A 6,795-nucleotide genomic window follows, 5' to 3' on the forward strand; every position below is an offset into this window, starting at 1 on the left:
CGCCGCCGCTGTCCGCGCTGCCGTCGCCGCCGCCGGCGCGCCGCGGCAGCGGCTCGATGCTAACCTCCTCGGCCCAGTCGGACGTCTTGAACACGAACGTCTCCTCCTCGGCGCGGGGCTTGCTGCGCACCTTCTATAACTCGGGTTCGCTCTTTGAGAGTCGCAGCTTGCCGCCGACGTCCTCGCGTGTCTGCGCGAGGGAAAAAGAAGAGGAGTGGAGATACGTTGTTCTTAACACTGGAAGTAATGGAGGGCAGAACAAGGGGAAAGGAGGGTGTATCGAAGGGGGGGAAGGATTGAATCTGTCTACAATTTTTTGTTGGAGGTGAGGGGGAGGTCTGTCCTGTGGGGCACAGTAGAAATATAAATTACTTAGGAGGGAAATATTAATGCGAAGGGCTTCACGCTATGGAATGTGGCCTGTAAGGAAGGCCTCGACGCAGCCTGAGAGCCGGGAAGTATTAGCACGGGAGTTGGCTTCGAATGCCACTAGGGGATTGCAGGATTTGTCTAAGCAACTGCAGCGGCATGGCCGACTGGCGCAGGATTTGAGGATGTGACAGGCAGTGGTCGCGCGAAGGAATATGCTGCTCCCAAATATGGACCAGATTGTATCGCCTTTCCAGACAGCTCGACGCTCAAAGGTGACGTTGGTAGTTTTGCTAAACTGTCGGCTGGGGAGGGAGGGGAGGAGGAGGTCGAGGTGGGCGGGGCGCGCGAGAACGAGGGCCTCTAGAAGGAAGTAGAGCTGGTTGCCGACGCCGCCGTGGGTGATGGCGACTTGGACGGTGTTTGGACGGCGGGTGACCACGCACGTGTGGGGGATCGTGCCCGGGTGGTGGCCGGTAGGGGATAGGGCGGCGGTGAGGTTGCGGGGGCGGGGGGGTGTTGCATGGTGCGCGCGGGGGGAAAGGACGCTAGAGTAGAGCAGGCAGCAGACGACGAGGATGGAGAGCGTGCGGCGCACGATGGCGCGTCGCAGCTTAGTGAAACATCGAGGTCGAGGCCGCACGCATGTCCCACGGCGACGCACGCTGGTGCCAAGCCTGCGTCCAGCGTAGTAGCCTCGTGCAGAAACCGGCGCGCGACCTCGGTCTTGCCGCACGCGAAGTAGTATTAGCTGACGGCCATCCAGCTGACGGCGCTCTTCGGATCACGGTCCACCAGCCAGTGGGCTTCTTGCAGACGAAGAATAACGGCACCCGACTTGCGAAATTCGACGAGCTATGACGAGATGAGGGAAGGCCACCCCGGTGGCACTCCGCACAAGAAACGGCGGGGGGATGCTACTGCGGTGGCACTCCGCATGTGATACGACAGCACTGCACGGTTGACCCAGATTTCCGGCCTGCTGTACCTACTGTTACATACACACTACGTAAATACTAGGTAAATACTGTACTACGATTGCACCCCTAGTCCCCCGATCACACTGCGGGTGCCCTACGAACGCCTACAGTAGGGTTGCTAGGGACGTCCTTCACCGGGCGTACCTCATTTCCGTCGAGCACCTGGATTGCATCCATCGCCAGCCGGACCCCCGCGCGGTATCTGCGCCACCGTCACTTCCCACGACAACGTCCATGTTGGCAAACGCTAGGTCGCCACCCACTCTATCACCAGCTCGCCCTCCGCTCCGAACAGGTACACCCGGTCGAGCGCGTTCGTGCGCCCCGCCTTTGCCCTGAGTTTGAGCATGCCAAAGCAAGCAAAGTCCAGCCCCAACCACAGCCCCTCCGTCCCCAAAAACTCCTGGTGCTGCGGCGTTAGCAGCTCCCCGCGTCGCGTAGCCGCGCCCCCACGACATCCTGCCACTGACTTTGTCTCGAGTCGATGTCGCAGTCTCCCTCGCGCGCCGACTTGGAAATGTTTCACAATTTCCACCGGCCCGCTCGCCGGCGCCACGGACGAGGTGTACTCACCCTCCGCCGCACCGTGCTGCGCCGGTCATGCTCCTGGGCTCGTCCAGCTCTGTGCCCAATGCCCACCTCGTCGGTAGAGTGGCCTTCAGTGAGGGCCCCGCGCGCCGCAGCCCCCTTCACGGCGGCCACCTTCTTGCCCGTGCGCGAGTGGCCCACGGCCCGCGCGAGGCCGCGTGAGACGCGCAGTTGTACCAGCGTACTGGATTGAGGGAGAAGCGCTGCAGACGGCGAGGGGCGCGTCGCGACACTTGTGGTGCGCGGCGAAACGTGCCGAGGAAGGGAGCGGGTTTGGAGCGCCGATGATCCATGAAACAACCATGCCTTCACATGGTTCGGCAATGCTTTCGAATTGCTAGCACGGTTTTTGTGCCACGGGCCAATTCACGTAGCACCTGTTGAAGAAAGTGGGGCTATCCTTCCTTGCCCTTTTATTTATCGTGGCTACTCGCGCATTTATACTACTACCACTTCCATGTTTTGTAGACGAACTTGTGAAGCAGATGGGGAAGCGTTGCGTAATTATTTCGTAAGCGTTCAGGACAGTAATAATTATTTCTTGACGTCTGACCCACCTGGTAAATTATTTGGCACTCCCATCAGCACCTTTGGGCGATACAAAAAGCCCCAAGTTCAATTTTCCAACAGGTTTGTTCAGTTATGGTCTCACCATAATACTGTTTGCTGCAGTAGCGCCTTCCCCGCTCTCATGAAATAAGAAGTGGTCAGTTGTTCAAGTCCGGTGTTGTCCAAAACACGAAAGTTGAACAGTGATCTAATGCGGTGCTGAATGTCCAGCCGTTGTTGCGCTTGTGCTGCCACGGGGCACGTTTTCGTATCTTCGATGCAAGGGGAACCGCCATACTTACCACACCATGTGCAGCAATCACATACATTTACAAGACGCATTGAGATGAAGATGGCGGAACTACACGGTATGAACAGACTTAGATTGCCCCCTCCTTAAGCGTGGCATCGAGTGAACCAAGCTTAAGTCAGGTGCTTGGACAGGCTTGTCATTTTCTCCAAGTGTTCCTAGGTGGAGTTCCCCGTTCGACCATTCTGGCTGAAATATTCCGATATCCAGAGGGCGTCGGCTTGCCACCTTGCAATCTATGGGCGCTTGGAGGAGCTCGTTCTGTGTGCGCACCAACGAAGTGACGACGTCGATGTCTAGTTCGTTTCTAAGAAAGAGGCAAACTAAAAGGAAAAACATCAAAAGCATGGCGTAGCCGGCGGCAGAGGCAATGAACCACACATTTATCGCCGCTCGTGCTGTCTTCCGCACCCCGTATCCCATCCCGATCTTCGGAGACAAGCTTTTGTCTAGGGGGAGCACTGGGAAACTCTTGACACTTGATGCTTCGTCAGCAGCATCCATTGAGAAAATTTGAGGCCGCGATCCACTGACTCGTAGGCTCCTAACCGGTAAAGTCCTGTAGAGAGACATGTAGACCATCGTGTCTTTTGCTTCTTCCAAAAATTCGCGAGCAAATCGTGTCAAGTTTAGCCTCAGAATCATACGAAATTCAGTTTCTTGAACTCCGAATGCCCATCCTTGGATGATTTGATATGTTTCGTTCTCATAAGTCAGTCGACACGAACACACGACGTGACCCATGGCGCATTCTCCCCGATCAGTGGTGTACACATGCACGAGTTCAGAAATGGATCCGGCACTGACTGATACGCTACCATGCCATTCCACGCTCTTGAACTGTAATTCTTCATCAGGCAAACCAAATTCGATCTCCGTGTTTTCTACTCTGCTCTGCCGAACCGGCAACCGCTCCATCTGCAGTCCAGCTCCCTGAGGAGCTAGGCGTAGGAGGTCCGGTTCAAAGTTCACATAAACATTTTCGGAACCGGCCAGCGAACGAAAGATCAAATGTTGAATATCTGCCCAGCCCCGAAGAACGAATCTACCTGGGCGCAAGCCACCATTATAGCCGCTCCCAACCCGTACGGGAATTTCCCCTATTACTTTTCTTCCCGTCTCGTTTAGTCCTACCGCAGAGTTCCCTCCTGCTCCAAGTGCCATATTCGAAAGGACAGAAAGGAATTTGTGGACCTCGGTATGGTTTTCCAATTGCCCTAATTGTCGTTTGATTTCTTCATTGTCACAGAGAGACCAGTTAAAGGGTACTGCGGCGACTACTTTCACAATCATAGAATTTTCTGATGGCGTTCTCCTCTCGAATTCTATTCCTGTTTCCGTGGCCATGACAAACACGTGTTCTATCAAGCTCATTGTCGAGAAACCGCCAAGGAACCGTCCTTCACCTGGTGGACAACTTTTGTGTCCCGATTCGATGAGTGGCGCTTCGTGATCTATAGACGGAAGTCTCAGTGACGAGCCCGTCACCTCAAACACTTGACCAAACAGCCTAATACCACCACCTTTATTCGGATCTTCGTCTTCGGCATGTAAATTCACAGATAGAAGTTTCCCCTTTGCAGCCTCGAATATGCTTCCCAGCTCTACTTCAGTGTCCAGTTCTACATCCCTTTCGACGCTCCCGAATTCTGCCATAATGGCTAGGCCAAACAGGGTCACTGCTGCCCCCCAGAAGCATAGACGTATCCATGTCCCGTTTTGGTCTATTCCGGGTAGTTGAGTCAGCCTACCAGCTCGCGTCGTACCCAATGCCACTCGTCTTCCTTTTCGTGCCATGAAACCATTAATCCTTGATGAAGCTGTTTGTAGCACCACAGCAAGGAGCATATCGACAAGAATAGCCAAACCAATGAGTCGGGTCACATTCCAAATTGGCGTGCTAAAGGGCAGTATGAATTCTAGGCACATGATGTGGAGGGAAGGAGGAAGGCTTGTCAACGAAGTTTGTTTTTTGAATAAGAAGAACGATACACGATAAACGCGTCCCTGTTTCTGGTTATGCAATGTAGGCGTCGTGTCCAAGACCCTTGGAGAAGTGGAGTTGTGAAGAAGTCCTCTTTTCCGGTATTCCTCGACAGCGCTCGATATTGCTTGGCTAGGCTAGCACTTTTGAATGGGGTCAGTTTCCTGCGTTGGATCAGTACGCATAAAAGTACACATAGATCCAGTTGTCGAAAAATGCATGAGTAAATTGTACCGTACGGCAACGGAGACCCAGTTGTGTTGATGTGCAATACTGTACACGGTAGTGTTGAAGGTACTGTACCAGGAAACAATTTGCACTTGCAAGACATTTGTACGATACAGTACCCTTCTCACCGGCTTAATTTGGGCCACGGCTCAATTTGGGCCACTTCCAAATCACGAGCCTCTAGCCCTCCCCGCCTTCCCCACCGTCCATCTCACCAACTCATACCGCGCACTCCGACAGCGAAGCCCTCCCTCCTCCTCCAAGTAGGGGGCGTGCGGTGGCGAAATGGGCGTCCGGGAGGGTGACGGCGGGCGGGGTGTAGGACAGCCACCAAAAGAGATAAAGCGTCATTTTGCCCTACTGTTTGATCATATTTTCGGCAGCCGGCCTCCCAATACTGAAGAAATCGTGAATTCGCCTCCCTATGAAAAGAGCACCTTGTCGCCCCCATACTGGCAACATTTAGCTAAAGATAAAAGGAATCCTTGCTTGTTGTTGACAAGCACATCAAGTCTTGAGAATCACTGTACAGGATGACTAACGCGCCTCCGTGGGCGGCAGCAAAGTTTCCGAACCCCTGAAATCCAGCCACGTTCTGGATTCTTCCCGTGATTTACAGCAGGCCCTTTTTGGCAATCTGAAATCAGATCGCAAAAACTTAGTAAAGCAATGAGGCCTTCCTTCATGAATCACGTGTCACTCACACCTTGAAGGGACGCCTCCTTCCCCCACTGTGCTACAACATAGGCTTGATCCATGGGCATTTATGTCCATAATGTGTATAGTCTCAACAAGCGAGCTCTCAGGCCCGTGAAGGTAAAAAGGTTTTCCTACGAGAGGCGCATCAATGCCACTCACATCACAGACACGTGAGGTAGAAAAAGCGACCGTCAAATATGCACATGACACTGATGCCTGAAAAGAGCTTGTAAAGCCATGCCAGTACCATTCTCACCGGCTTAATTTGGGCCATGGCTCAATTTGGGCCACTTCCAAATCACGAGCCTCTAGCCCTCCCCGCCTTCCCCACCGTCCATCTCACCAACTCATACCACGCACTCCGACAGCGAAGCCCTCCCTCCTCCTCTGTAAGCGACATTCGGCTCGGCGGTGGCAGTATGCCACCGTCAATGAGAGCGCAAACTCTCACACACAAGAAAAAAATCGCGAAAACAAGAGAGGAGGGTGCTCGCCGCGCCAAGCTTCTTTCGTTAATCCAAAGTGGTGAAAGCACACGCAAAGCATCCCGAGACACAGGCGTGTCCCGCACAACAGCCACGCGAATAAAAAAGGTGTACGAAAGCTCAGAGACGGAGCTAAAAGAATTGCTAGATCCAGAAGGCAATCATGCTAGCCGCACGACAGTGTTGTCGGCAGACGAAAAACGCCTTCTAGTCGACAGAACGCCAAGTTACTGCCTTTTCGTGCGCATATTGTACTGTACCCTTCTCACCGTCTCAATTTGGGTCGGTTTAGAATTTTCAAAAAATCGGTCATTTTACCCTAGTACTGGCCAGTTTCCTGGTACCAAAAAATCTTTGGATGGCGGCTCTCCACGCCATCTGGCTCAATTTTGGGCCAACCTCGCCGCGGCACTTTCACCGCAGTTGCGACAGGCCGAGCAACGTTCGCGCCGCAAAGTCGTGCCGATCTCCACGAGAACTCCTTTTGTCCCCCTGCAACCCAACCGCCGATCGCCGTGGCCACTGTTTTAGGGGAACATCATCAAGACAAGCCCAAAAACTACTCTCTAAGTTACGGGCATTGCCATCGCCCTTGACAGGCGC

This window comes from Chondrus crispus, genomic scaffold, assembly GCF_000350225.1.
Source record: "Chondrus crispus Stackhouse genomic scaffold, scaffold_55, whole genome shotgun sequence".
In the NCBI taxonomy this organism is placed as follows: domain Eukaryota; phylum Rhodophyta; class Florideophyceae; order Gigartinales; family Gigartinaceae; genus Chondrus; species Chondrus crispus.